The sequence below is a fragment of the Peromyscus eremicus genome, chromosome 23 (genome assembly GCF_949786415.1).
Source record: "Peromyscus eremicus chromosome 23, PerEre_H2_v1, whole genome shotgun sequence".
NCBI classification, from domain to species: domain Eukaryota; kingdom Metazoa; phylum Chordata; class Mammalia; order Rodentia; family Cricetidae; genus Peromyscus; species Peromyscus eremicus.
The window spans coordinates 9,352,542-9,366,809 of record NC_081438.1 but is presented as its reverse complement, the minus strand read 5'-3'; the positions used below and the strand labels follow the sequence as shown (position 1 = coordinate 9,366,809).

General features: G+C 49.3%; 1 long non-coding RNA gene across 2 annotated transcripts; it reads right to left on the bottom strand.

The window, feature by feature from the left end:
- Window positions 1–204: 204 nt before the first annotated feature.
- Window positions 205–10,619, bottom strand: LOC131898076 (uncharacterized). 2 transcript variants are annotated; one of them, XR_009375841.1, is made up of 4 exons: window positions 9,594–10,619; window positions 7,186–7,662; window positions 4,409–4,593; window positions 205–867 (listed from the first exon to the last, which is right to left on the bottom strand). It is a non-coding gene; the product is annotated as an uncharacterized LOC131898076 (long non-coding RNA). The 2 variants fall into 2 exon arrangements; XR_009375842.1 differs by having other exon boundaries at window positions 4,409–4,590.
- Between the last annotated feature and the right edge of the window lie 3,649 nt (window positions 10,620–14,268).

Below are 14,268 nucleotides of genomic sequence, written 5' to 3'. Positions count from 1 at the left end.
TCATGGCCATCACTTTGAGAGAGCCCTGCTTCAGAGCTAGCTATAGGGGGGAAGACATACACATTTTGCCCCGGGCTTTACAGATAGGGAAACTGAGGTACCAGAGAATGGTTGCCGTACGGTATGCATATCCCGAAGTAAATTCACAGAGCATATTGATGTGAGTATTCACTATCTTTACAGCTGTAGCAGTCATGGCTGCAAATCAAATTAAAAAAAAAAAGTCAGATTCTAATCCTGGCTCTGGATTGCCATTCTGTGGCCATCCTCCAGCTTGGGGATGGGGAGCGGATCTGCTTCCGGGCTCTGATTCTTGCTCTGTGGAGTTGATCTAGGCACATCACCTTCGAGGATCGTTGGTTAAATGAAGACAATAACCTGCCTGAGGCTTTGGGGGAAGGGATTAAATGAGATGGCGTCTGTGCTCTCAGGGAAGCATCCAGCCCATTGCAGAAGTCAACACCACTGACAGTCACGATGAACAGGCATCGGATCTACAAAGGAAGACGTCCTCCTCTTGTGGGAGATAACCATCCCGAGCTCTAAAGACTGTCTCTTCTAATGCGTCACGTTGAATCTGTGTTGTAGAGAACCCTGGCATCCTAGTAGGGACAGACTCTGGACCTCTTTATCGTTGTCCAGACGGCAGCCATGCTCCTGGGAGAATGCACCATCGGCCCCACTTACTCTCAGTGCAGATCTTCCTTGACAGCTCCTTGGTGTGGCTCCAGTGCCACCACTCCAGAAGACATTCCTCAAGAGAAGACTTCAGAATTCAAATCATCTCAAACAATGTCCCATGTTCTAGAGTCCCCTTCCCCCGAGAGACATTCTAAGTGCGCACCGCCTCAAAGGCCCTGAAGAGTCCTGTAGTAAGACAACAAACAACATGTAACAGTTACTGTTGGCTGGACTCAAAGCTCTACAGACTCCTGTGACAGAAATGTCCCAATGACAAGTCTAATAATGGGCTTATCTTTTGTCGTGCCACCTTGGTGACTTTTGTGTTAAAAGGTTTTGTGTCCAAGTAGTTCCTAAGTGAATTTGCTTTGCAACTATGATGATTAGACATTATAATAATTATTGTTATTATTATTATTATTATTATCATTATTATTATTATTATTGTCACTATCCTGCATTTATTGGTGTCCCCAGGTGTGGTGGTTTGAATAAGAATGGCCCCCATAGTCTCATAGATTCGAATGCTCCATCACCAGGGAGTGGCACTATTTGAAAGGATCGGGAGGTGTGGTCTTGTTGGAGGAAGTGTGTCACTGGAGGTGGGCTTTTGGGTTTCAGAAACCCAAGCCAGGCCCAGTGGCTCTCTCTCTCTCTCTTCCTGCTGCCTGCAGTTCAGGATGTAGGACTCTTAGCTTCTTCTCCAAGACCGTGTGTGCTGCCATGCTCTCTGCCATGATAATAATGGACTAAACTTCTGAAACTATAAGCAAGCCCCAATTAATTGCTTTCTTTTATTTACAAGGTTTGCCTGCCATGGTCATGGTATCTCTTCACAGTAATAGAACAGTGAGTAAGACACCATGCTTCTGGTTCCCCTTGGGAAATGTTGGTCCCTGACTCTCAGTGATAGCCTTATCCAGTACCTGCTGATTTGGTCATAAAGATTGCTGACAGTTGACATCCACTCCTTAGCTTGTGTCTGTCCTATGCTGAGCCCCTACATCCCCACTCCTGTTGATGACTCCATCTTTTCTCACACTGTCCTGCCAGGAACCCAGCCCCACCTCTCTCTAAACTTGTTCCATGAACCCAGAGCATCATCAAAGGATCCTCTACCCCATGCAGAATCAGCCTCATCCTCCATTCTCTCTGAGAGTGACTGTCTGTCCCAGCCCTCCAGGAAATCACGAGACACTGGCAGAGAAGCCAGGCCAGGACTCCGTAGAGCCAGACTCACAGACGCTCCGATCTTTCTCCTGCCTTCCACGTGAGCAGCTTCCTCTCCTGACACCCCAACACCTCCACCCTTTCTGAGAAAGGAGACCCGGCATGGTGCCCACCAGGCTTGGCCCGGCTGGGAGAGTACTTCTCTTTAGAGCAGGGTGTATAGGCCAAGAATAATCAATAGGATATGTTCTCAATTGCTCTTTTCTTACGAGCAGCGTGGTTCCGTGGCTCAGACACGAGGAGAAAGCATGGTGGTCCTGGAAAGTTGTCAGCCACAGTTCTATGCACGTCCTGGAGACCACAGAAATGCAACCCTGCTCCTTGTCTCCCGTACAGAGCCTTCTATGGCTGCCTACTGCCAGGAGTAAAATCTTCTATAGCCCTCTCTTCCCAGGGGTAGTTTATCATCCCTACTGTAGGGAATATGACTCCAGTCCCATGGCTTCTCCTTTCATCCACAGCTTTGATCTCACCCCTCCGTTCATCTTAGCCCCAAGGCCGTGTCCACCAAGCCTTTTATTTTCATATGTTTTATCTCATGTATTTTTAAACATATTTTCCCTCTGTTTTAGACTTACTGCTCTTTAGGCCACGTATTTACTTGAGGTTCCTGGCATCTTCTAGGAGTCTCCAGCTGACGGTTTGTCGTTAGTCTGGGATATTTCAATAGTAAAGAGTATTGAAGAGTAGAAAAGAGGATTGGAGAGATGGTTTCCATCGGCAAAGGGCTCAGAGTTCAGTTCCCAGGATTCACATTTTTAAAAGATGGGTGTGGCCTGGCACACATGTAGCCTGTAATCTCAGAACGGGGAGGTAGAGACTGGCTGATGCCTGAGGTGCTGTGGATAGGCAGCCTAGCCTATTGAGCAAGTTCAAGGTTAAATGAGAGAGAGAGAGAGAGAGAGAGAGAGAGAGAGAGAGAGAGAGAGAGAGAGAGAGAGAGAGGAGACCCTGTCTCTAAAAACAAAGTGGACATCGCCTGTAGAACAACACCAGAAATTGTCTTCTCATCTCTATACACACATGTACAGATGTGCAGGTGCATATATATACACACACACACACACACACACACACACACACACACACACATATGTGTGTACATGAGAGAGAGAGACACTGTGAATAAGATAAAGTCCCTGTTATAGTACAGTTTCATTGCTGTGATAAAACATTGACCAAAACAACTCCTGGAGAAAAGGGATTATTTGGCTTACAGGTTGCAGTCCATCGCTGAGGGAAACCAAGGTAGGAAACTGAGGCAGAAACTGAAGCAGAGATCATGGAGAAAATGCTACTTTTACTGGCTTGTTCCCAGGCTCATGCCCAGCTAGCTTTCTTATATAGCCCAGGCCTGTCTGCCTAGGGAATTGTGCTACCCACAGTGGCCTGGGCCCTTTTACACCAATCAGCAGTTAAGAAAATGCCCTCACAGACATGACCTCAGGCCAATCTGATGGAGGCAATTCCTTAAGTGAGGTTTCCTCTTCTCCAGTTTTAAGTTGACAATCAGAATTAGCCATCACAGTCCCCAAACTCACACTCCCAAGAGCGTACTTCTTTCAACTCTAGGGCCAGCCCAGCCCTCCTTTGCTTAAAAATCCCATGGTGTCCATATAGAGCCATGGATGTGCTCTGAGCAGAGGCCTGAGATCAGAGGTGGTTGGGGAATCACATGGAGACAGAGATGAGGAATTAGCAGCCTGCTCAGGTGCTTGGGCAGATCAAGGCCTCAGAGGGAGTGTACCAACTTTCTGTGAGTGTCAGCATGATATAGGCTTTCTGAGTCATAACCTTGAAATGCCGGGGACCCCTGAAGATACTTGGGTGTTTACATGGATTCTGTGTGTGGTAGACTTCTTTCTCTGTCACTGTGACCAAATACCTAACAGAAACAATTCAAGTGAGGAAGGATCTGTTCCAGTCATAGTCCACAGGATGTGGTTGACAGCTAGGGAGGCATGGTGGCTGTGGCAGTACCCTTCTCAGCTGTGACAGTGGGAGTGTGAGGTGGCTGGTTACATCAGGGCAGCAGACAGGAAGTAGAGCTGGCCTGTGACCTCTGAGTCCTGCTCCCATGACTGGAAGTCTTCTACCCAAGGCCCCACGTCTAAAAGGTTCCCACCATGTCATCAGAGAATCCCACAAGCTGGGGAATGTTTAAACACAAGAGTCAGTAGGGGATACTTGGCGTTCAAACCATCAGAACATCCCTTCTGGAATCTGTGGGTCCTGGAGGCAGCCGAGGAGCCTTGCTTCAGGGTAAAGCCAAGCAGGGCCAAGGTAATGCACGTACTTCCTGAACACACTGAAGAGAAGTGAACTCTGGAGATGGCCATCTCAGAAACACCACATAGGGAGGGAGGAAGAGACAAGGGTAATGCATCCACATGTGGGACTGGAACTCGGATGCTTAAGTGGTTGGCAGTGTAAACCCAGCTGACCCGAGATCTCCAGTTGCCTCTTTTTACATAATTGGAGAACCCAAGATACATACTTCCTTTTACATTGTGGGTGGTTGCTCAAGACTCGCGGGGCTTTTCTTGGAGGTGCTGGGAGTGTATTTGGCATTCCCATCGAAGTTCTCACAGCCACGAAGCTGGCCAGTTAGTAGGATCAGTTCCCATCAATACATGATTAAGTGCAGACTTGCCAGGATTCTAGCCAATGAATCAAGATCTGCTAATAGGAAAACAGAAGCAATTGATTAATACTTCAATTGGGGCCCCTGTCAACTAATGGCACTCATTGTGTGTGTAGTGGGGTAGATTTTCAGATATGAGCTTGTTGAATGTTAAATAAAATCACATTTGGAGTCCCAAAATATTTCAGGGTTTGTGGGTACAGAACTAGCCACAGGCTCAGGTAAATGTTAATAAGCCACAAGCCTTTACAGTGGACACGTGAATTGTCACGTAAACATGAGCGGGCAGAGAGATGGATGTCAAGGAAAACCTTCATTAGCATCTTCCTAAGCTGGCCTTAACAACCCGATGTAATTTGGCTAATGGAGTCTGTGCTGCTCATTAAATTATAAGGGCATTAAAAAGATCTCTAAAACAATGCTAATATTCCAGAGGGTTAATTAGCCCTGGAATTAAAAAGCTAAACCCACAGATTCTGTCTGATTTGATGAGCGAGGGAAGAGAGACCTTCTTCAGAACAGCAACTACACTGTGGTTTAAGACACTCCTTGATCTTCAGGCATGGAGAGTTCTTAGGGAAACCTCTTGATTCCAGTTTGAAGCCGGTTCTGAACCCCGGCCCACTCGGTTTCATTTTCACCTAGAAGGAGGTGTGAAAAGCCAGGAACAGGTCTGGGTCAGAGGTCTGATGACAGTGGCATCTCTTTTTACAGGTAAATGGCATTGAGCTTCAGAGAGCTGTGGCTCCCTTCCAGGGAGCCGTAGTCCCTTGTCCCTAAAGCCACAAGGCCAGTGAATAGAGCACCTGGCTCTCCCGTATGGAAGTCGACACTCTTAGTTAAACTTTGTAAGTCAAGCCGAATGGTAAGCAGATGTACATAGGTAGATCCAGCGGCATTATAACGGTCTTTGCAATAGTCAAAGTCCTCCCACAACGGAATGTCTATATGCCAAAGGTGAGAGTCACCCTGGTTTGGTAGTGTTCTAGTATTGGGGGGCACATAGCAGGGATACCTGTGTCCCAGAAGCAAGAACCCCTGGTTCACACTTGTCCTAAGATCCTACAATGAGCGGATCATTGGCTCACAAATGATGTGGTTTTGCTTACCAGGCGTGGAAAGTCCACTAGGAGTTGACACAAGGGGTTTATGGGGGACTCTTTGGAGATCACAAACCATCCTCTTACTCATTTGTTTGTTTACTGATGCTTTCTGCATATTCCCTGCATGGCTGACCTCATGGGGGATACCAACCATTGTGCCCTGGAATTCCCAAGCCAATAATGGGGTCAGAGTTTGTTTGTTTGTTTGTTTGTTTTATAACTGAACAAGTAAACCAATTAATAAAGCATTGACAAATGGTATAAAAAGTGCAGAGAGACCAGTGACACAGAACAGCAGGGCACACAGGTCAATCTACTTGGGACCTCAGCCTAAGACCTCTGCTTTGCAGGTAGGCTGATCAGGGCTATGATTTGCAAGTCAGCACTGATGGACTTCCTGGCTAGCCAGGGAAGATGGTTCCAGGGAACAGACATGGCTGGCCAGGGAAGAGGGTCCCAGGGAACAGACATGGCTGGCCAGGGAAGAGGGTCCCAGGGAACAGACATGCAATGTGGGAGACCAAATGATAAGGAAGGGCTAGTCCCAAGAAGAGCTGGGGTGGATATGGGAGACCAGCCCCCACAGTTATTTACCCCAGGAACTCTTGAGGAATGAGGGATAAGAGACTTAGTTAGAAATAGTGAGGAGAGAAAAACAGAGAAAACACAGGATAGACTCAGGTGGGCCTAGATCCTTATCCACCGGCCCGGTACTTTATTCCAAAGGACTATTTATAACAATGCCAAGGGGTGGAGCAAAAGACCTCCCCCTTTCTAGCTAGACCCTTACAAACACCTGGTACCCAGGCCTGTGGTCCAATCAACCTCTCATGCAGTCCTGCTGGGTACAGCCACTAGGAAACCTAGTGGGCTCCAACAGGTGGAGGCTTCCTGATCGAGGGAAGAGCCTGGGGAAGGAGTCTGATGACAGAAGAATTTATTTGCTGAAGCCACTGACTCAGAGATGAGAAAGGCTGATGGTGGGAGAGAGGAACCATCAGGTGAGATGGAGGGGAACACACAGAAATCAGACAGAGTGGTGGATGTGGACTTCAAAGGATGTCGTTTGAGTTTTTTTTTTAGAGAATGAAGGTAGAGCTCCCTGGTGTGTGTGTGTGTGTGTGTGTGTGTGTGTGTGTGTGTGTGTGTGCGCTCACATGTGAGTGGAAGCACATGTGAAAAGGTCCAAGGTTGACGTCAGGAATCATCCTTGATGGATTCACACCTTGTACACGGAGGCAAACTCTCTCAGGTGAACCCGGGGCCCACTGATATGGCTAGCCCAGCTAGTCAGCTTGTTCCCAAGGGCCCCTATAGTCACCTCCTGAGAGCCCGAATTAGGGCACCTGCCACACACCACCTGGCGCTGTGTGGATTCCAGAATCCAAACTCTGGTCGTCTTCTCGTTTGTACAACTACTGCTTTGTCTACTGAGTCTTCTTCCCAACCCCCAATGGACATGTTCCCTCTGAGCCTCTGCCTACTGTCAGAGAATAGCTTAAAGGTGACCAAAGTGATAGTCAATACCTGCTAGGAGCTCGCCACAGTCACCAAAGTGGGATGTGGTGTTCACAGCTTGGAGGAGAGCCGTGGTGGCAGGATGGCGGCGATGCATACTGGTTCCTCATCATTTTCAACTTAACCGGGTTTGGGATCACTTAGGAGACACTCCTGGGGGTGGATGTGGCTCCAGAGAGGTGTAGCAGAAGTAAAAGTCACTTGAACAGCGTCGTCCATACAAGGAGAAGATGGGCTGAGTACTAGCATTCATCTCTCTCTGCTTCCTGGCTGTGGACACAGTGATGACCAAGCTGCCTTACATCCCTTCCACCACGGTGGGCTGTTCCCTCAAACTGTGGGCCGAAATAAAGCATACTCTCCTGAAGGTGTTCTTGGTCAGGGTGTTTCTGTCATAGTAACTACCACAGCGGGAACATAGGAAGTACAGCATCGTAGTTCTGTAGAGCCAGGGGGTTGACTGATGGGCCATGGAGCTACAGAAGGCTGGGACAGATGAGGTGAAGAGATGGAGGGTGAGCCTCAGGTTTCTGCACAGAAAGCTTGACTTGTCTGCTAATGAGAGCACTGACCTACAGTTGCTCTCTCTCTTTTTTTTTTTATTCAGAAAATCAAAATATTGGTCCAGAGAGAGATACAAGGAACATTCAGGATGTTTGGAGGAGCCTAATGGGATGGGTCATGAGACCACAGCAGCACACCTTTTCTGTGCAACCTCATAAAGCTCCCTGTGGGGGACCACAGTCACTCCCATCACCCTAGCAACTTACACACACACACACACACACACACACACACACACACACACACACACACTCCTGAGGAATCATGGTAAACCGCACACTGGATCCTGACCAATCCCAGGCTCCCACAAAAGCCAACAATTAAAAGGTGTATTCTCTGTGGATGACCAGCCACTCTGGAGACCCCGTTTCTCCCTAGGGGTTGTCTAACAGCTTTCAAGAGTGTGCCCCAGCTCTGGCTCCTGAATACCTGGCCCCAGCCCTAGGAAGTGCTTCAATAATGGATGACGACCAATAAACAGCCAGAGATTTGCTGGAAATTATGGGCGATAAATAATTGAGAGGTGGGGAGGCTGAGCAGCGTTTCCCTCGCCTCTGGCTGAGTCTTCTTAATGCATTTCCTTGATGCAACTCCCGGTAGCATAGGGTGAAGGCAACTCCCAGTCCTTTGAAGATGCTGACCAGTTACAAATGTCCTAGCATCTCACTTCCTGGGGACCACAGGCAGCCTTTCTGCAGGGGGATAGCTTGACTGCCCTGTGAACTCAGGGGGACCCCAGCTGTCTCAGGGTGGGGCACAGAGGTCCCCGGAAAGTGGCCTACCTACAAGACCCAGAGCAAGTTGAAAACCTAGATAGGGTTAAGGGAATGACCAGAAGGGAGCAACGACTGTGGGGGAGCAATTGTGGCAATGTTGGTATCAGAGCTCAAAGAATTTAGGCCACTTTTTTCTATCAAGTCTCAGCTTTTGCCACTGGGACTATGAGGCATCAAACATACCAAGTCCCCACAGCTATTGATAATTCTACAACTCTGAAGGATGGGCTTTCTTACCTCTTGCCTGCAACTTTTCTTATGGATATGTGCACACGTGTATTCAGGTGCAAGTACACATGTCCACGACGGGGCCAGAGGTCAACAATGGTGGACTCTCTCCGTCTTTCTCCCCCTGGTATTTTTGAGATAGGGTCTCTCACCCAACCTGGAGCTCACAAATTCCACAAATCTGGCCGGTCTGAAGACCTCGGGGGGGGGGGGGTGTCAGTCCTCCCAGCTCCACCTTCACTACCCTGCTGGGGTTACAGGCAGGGACAGAGTGGACCTATAACCTCTCAGGCCTGTCTCCTCACAGCTCACTTCCTCCAGCCAGGCCCTGTCTCCTAAAGGCAATGCAACCAGACCTCCCCTACTAGCCCAGCTGGAAATCAAATGTTCAAACATGGGAGTCCATGGGGGACAGTTTATACTCACACCATAACAACAGGTCTCATCTAGAGTGTGGCTAAAGTTGTGTTCCGTTTGCAGCCTCCAAGGCACAGGCTTCCCATCTCCTACAGTGTCTCTGGGAAGCCTGTATTCCTTGGCTCCATCTTCCCCTCAAAGCTCTCTCCCACTTGTAAGAGAACATCACAAGCACATCATCCTTTCTACAGAATCCAAAATAGTCTCCCCATTTGAAGGCCAGTGATCACCAAACTTCTTCTCATCTTTAGCCTCACTATATCTCTGCCCCATTGACTAACTCTGAGGACCCCATCATGGACATCATTTGGGGCTACAGGTCTGCATACTAAACCAGCCACCTGCGAAGTTGTGAGTGCTTGCCCTGGCAATTTGTACAAAAGCTGCAGAGGACATGGCATTTGCCTAATGAATGTATCTGATAAAACATACCTGGCACCTACAACAGAGGCCACCCAGCAGCTGTTCAAACTATCTGGCTTGTGGGCTCAGTCAGTAGAGAGGGCTTGCGGTGCAAGCATGAGGATCTGGGTTTGATCCCTGGAACCCTGGTAGAGAAGATGAATGTGAGAAGATGAGCTTGGAACCCCGGTGCTGGGGAAGGGGACCTGGGTAGATCACTGGAGCTCACTGGCCAGCCAGTCTAGCTTTATTGGTGACCCCCCAGACCCCTGTAAGTTTTAAACATTCAGTCATTCTTTTGTGTCCCACGATAGGATCTTGATATGTAGTCCACCACAGGCTCAAATTCACCATCCTTTTGCCTCGGCGTTCAATGTGCCAGAATTCTAGGCATAGGAAATGTATGGAATGTTTTTAATCAATCTTGAAGCCCAGTACCTTCACATCTCTTTTCTGAAGCTTCCCTGATCACCTCCACCAGCAGGAATAAAAAGTAAAATTACAGCCTCTCCTGAGTTGATGTTCATGGCAATGTTTGCTGTCTGGTCTATATCTACCTTCTCTAGAATATTCTAAGAAGATCACAATGATATCTATGGCTGTCTGGTCTTTGTTTTTCCTGTATCAAGCATGTAGGAAGCTGTCAACGTTCCCTTGGACTGCACTCCTTTGTTGATCTTGGTGGAAAGATCTGGAGCCTGCTAACTTTGGAATTCCACAGTGAGTGGGGCTTGACCAGCACAGGAGCCTAGAGACAGACTTGTGTATTGTACTTTGCAAAGCAACGATAAAAATTGCTTGGAGTAACTGTGTCGAGTATTTGCCCATGCAGAATTTTATTTGATTCATAAAACAAAGCTACTCTAGTGCCAGAGTTCATGTCCTTCACACGGAGTGGGTCCCTGGGGAGCACTGGCACCAGAAGACCATCCCACTGTAGATAGAGAAAGAGGATATGGCAGTCCAATGTAGGTGTCTGCATAAGCAGTCCTGGAGACAAATGCAGAGAAAGGAAAGGAGGGGAGGGAAGGACAGGGGAGGAGAAAGGAGAGGGGGAGGGGGAGAAATCGGCAGCCAGCTTGAAAGAAAGACAAGAAAAAGAAAGGCAGAAGAGAGATACAGAAGGCAGATGGAATGATGGTCTCCAGATGACTGACATTTCAGATGGCTGTCACATTCTAACCTGGCCATTGTTTGGGGTGGGGGTGATCTAAACTTTACTGAGGCTCATGGGATTATGTAAGGTGGATTGCTGGATACTGTGAACTCGATTTTAAAATTGGACAGGGAGTTGGGAATTCCGGTTGGTAAGTTCAGTGGAGGAGATCTTAGAAGAGGGACTCCATCCCGAGTCCTGACATGACTTCACACTCAGGTGAAACCCAGGGTCTCCTTGCATCTCAGCCCTCAGGGGTAAGGAAGAGACAAGGAAGCAGTAGCGAGGATTTGGTCCTGACATCCACATTTGAAGCTGAGCTGCCGGTTCTTGGGCCGGTGTTGATCTTGTCTATGTCATGGTTTAGGAATGAAAAGTTGGATTGTGGAAGTAAAGGCTTCAATATAATATCTTTATTAATGAGAGATAGGCACTGGGGGGGGGAGGGGTCTGAGAGATGTCCCTCTGTATAAGTTGACCAAAGAGACCTTCTGACCAATGGCTCTTAGCACGGCCATCTGACTCCCCACTGCCCACTCTCCACTGGATCCGCACCAGGCTGGGCATGGTCATGTTCCTTCATGCTCCTGGTGCGGTTCTCCTCACTCTGCGCCCTCCCCAGCTCTACAAAGAGGCTCTAAAATTCTCCACAAACTCCTGCCTTGAGAACATTCCTGCTTCTCGCCAGAACTCTGACAGGCACGAGGTGACAGGGCTACCCTCTGACCCAGTGCGTACGTGGCTTCTTGGTTAAGCAGGAGATAATGCTGGGGGAGCAGCTCGGGGCTTCTGCCATCAACCTGGCCAGAGACCTGTGGAGGGTCACGCGGGTCATGTTGGGAAGATAGGTGTATGGTAGACACGTTGGAAGGAAGTGAGATGTTAGAGTGTCTGGGTCTCTCTGCCAGCCCAGGACCGGGGAGAGCCCTCAGTTTCTGACCGAACAGCACAACACTATGTGTTTGATAGGAAGGCAACACTCTGTGTTTCACAGACACGGATTCTCTCCTTCCTCAGAGGCTAGGCCGCACTTCACCTCTTCCCATCAGACACCGATGAAAGGGCACTCTGGCTCCCAACACACGAGAATGAAAAGCCAGCCAGTACCCGACTCTAACAGTGAACCCTTCTCCGCTCCAAAGCACCAGGATTGTGAACCCGCCAGGTCCGGACCCCAGCAGAGACCCTGTCACAGGCCCCACAGGAGGGGGTTTGTTGAAGACAGAGGCTTGGCTGCTTGGCATGAGCAGCACGCAGGTGGTGGGCTGCTCCTGGATTGCTCTCTTTGGGCAGCCGGGTCCATGAGTCTCCTGGGATTCGGGAGACTCCCAGCAACAAAGCATCTATAGTGGTGGAAAGAAAGAGGATAGAGGGAGGGGAGGGGAGGGGAGGGGGAGGGTGGAGGCAAACAATCAGAGAGGAGGCGATGGAGAAGGAGGGAGGGACGGAAGGAAAGGGAAAACACAGAGAGAGGGAGGGAAAAAAGGAAGCAGAGTGCGTGAAAGATGGAGAAAAAGGAAGGAAAAGTGGAATAAAGAAGGCTGGATATCATCATCCCATGGCCTTTGCAGGGTCTATGGCCGGCTCCAGTTATCAGCTCAGCTCTCAGAGTTCAGGTTCCCCAAAGGGAGACCACAGCAGCCACTCCCGGTGGCGGGGCTGTGATGTGCGCACAGTGCTTGGTGACACCAGATAGGCACAGTGCTTGGTGACACCAGATAGGCTCAGTAAACACTGCTCTCCCCCACAGCTGGTTTAGAATGTGCAGGGCTGGCTGCCCAGGAGGCCCCACCTGGGTCACCACCACTAGACAAGCCCCCCCCCCCCCGCCCGGGGAACTCACCTCTCCTGGTTGAGCAGGGACGTGGGGCAGGGATGAAGCCTGAGATTCATGACCTTGACTGTCCTCTACAGCCTGATTTATGGGGCGACGCTGTCTCACGGGTGAGATGGAGACACTGTGAGAGAAAAGGCTGTAGAAAGCCTTAATCCCCAAATGGCAGAAAGAGATGCTCTCCGGCCTGGTGTGTGTTTGATTAGATACATCAGGTGGGGCTGTGTCCCCCACCACCGCACATTCCCCCAATCCAATCAGCAGTCAGGCCGCAGGCTGGGGGTTCCTGGACTTGGAAGAAAATACTTTGTTCTCTCAGCAGAGAAAATTCATGGTGCATTTTTTTTTTCTCTCAGAGAAAAAAAGTAACCTGGTCTCAGAATATTACAGTCATGCCATTGGACTGATGACAGGCATTTCAGGGTAGAGACAGGGATATGAAGGAAGAGCCTGCATAGAAAAGGTATACATACCCATTCCCTTTGGTCTGGTGAAGGGGTTTGGGGCGTCGTGGATGAGAGCTGTTTCTTAGGGATCTAGACTCTGGAGCAAGGGATGTTTGTTAGCCCTCTGAGATGAGGATGAGGTAAGGGGTGTGTGTGTGTGTGTGTGTGTGTGTGTGTGTGTGTGTGTGTGTGCGCGCGAGCGCGAGTGCGAGGGTTCTGGGAGTCCTGGGAATTTGCTCTTTTAACAAAAAAGGCCATTCTAAAGCTTCCTTGGGTCTCTCCTCCTGGTTTTACAAGCTTCCAGATTGCTCCAATTCCCGGGAGACTAGGCACCCTTGGAAATAGAATGTGGCTGCCATTTAAGACTCTGTCACCGGGAACTGTGACGAGGGAGATAGCCATACTTGTGGCAGGGGATGTAACTCAGTTGGTAGGGTGCTTCTGGTCACACATGAGGCCCTGAGTTCCAAACCTGGCACAGAATAAACTGAATGTGGTGGTTCAGGCCTGTAACCCCATCATTAGGGAAGGGGAGGCTACCCGAGACCCTGCCTTAGAAAGAAAATCAAATATTGACTCACACTGAATTCTCTGTGGCCTCTGCTCAGCTTCTGGAAGTTGTTCTAACCACATCCTCTTCCCAGAACAGCCCCTGGCTTCCTGTACAGAGACTAGGGGACATGAAGGGGCTCTGTACATAAATGGCACTTTCTCAAAATCTGGGGCCAAAGTTCTTGGGCATTGCCAGCATCCTGAAATCCAGCATCCAGAAGATCTGGAGGCCCCATTCAAACCTGGGATATCCAGTCATGTTTTCTGCTGGGTGAACAGTTCACCCAGAGCAGGAACAGTGTCTCCTCCACAGACAGAGAAGCCTTGGGGCACGTCCACATAGCCTTCACAGACGGCACTTGGAGTCCTCTTTGCTTCTGCCTCTCCATAGGCACTACTTTCAGCCAGTCCATTCCGACACAGCCTGGGTTGTCACTGGAGGCTGCTCTCCCCCACGAGAGAGTCCCTAGTGGGAGACCTAACCTCCCGTGCCTCGGAATGTAACTGCATTTAGAAACAGGGTCTTAAAGAGGAATTAAGTTAAAACAACGTTATTAGGACGGGCCCTAATCCAACATGACTGATGTCTTTGTAAAACAAAGAAACTGGGACACAGACACATTGGGGGAGGTGACGCGGGGATGCGGGGGGTGGGGGTGGGGTGGAGTTCATTATGTCATTTGCAGGAAAATGGATGGAACTGGAGATCAATGAAAT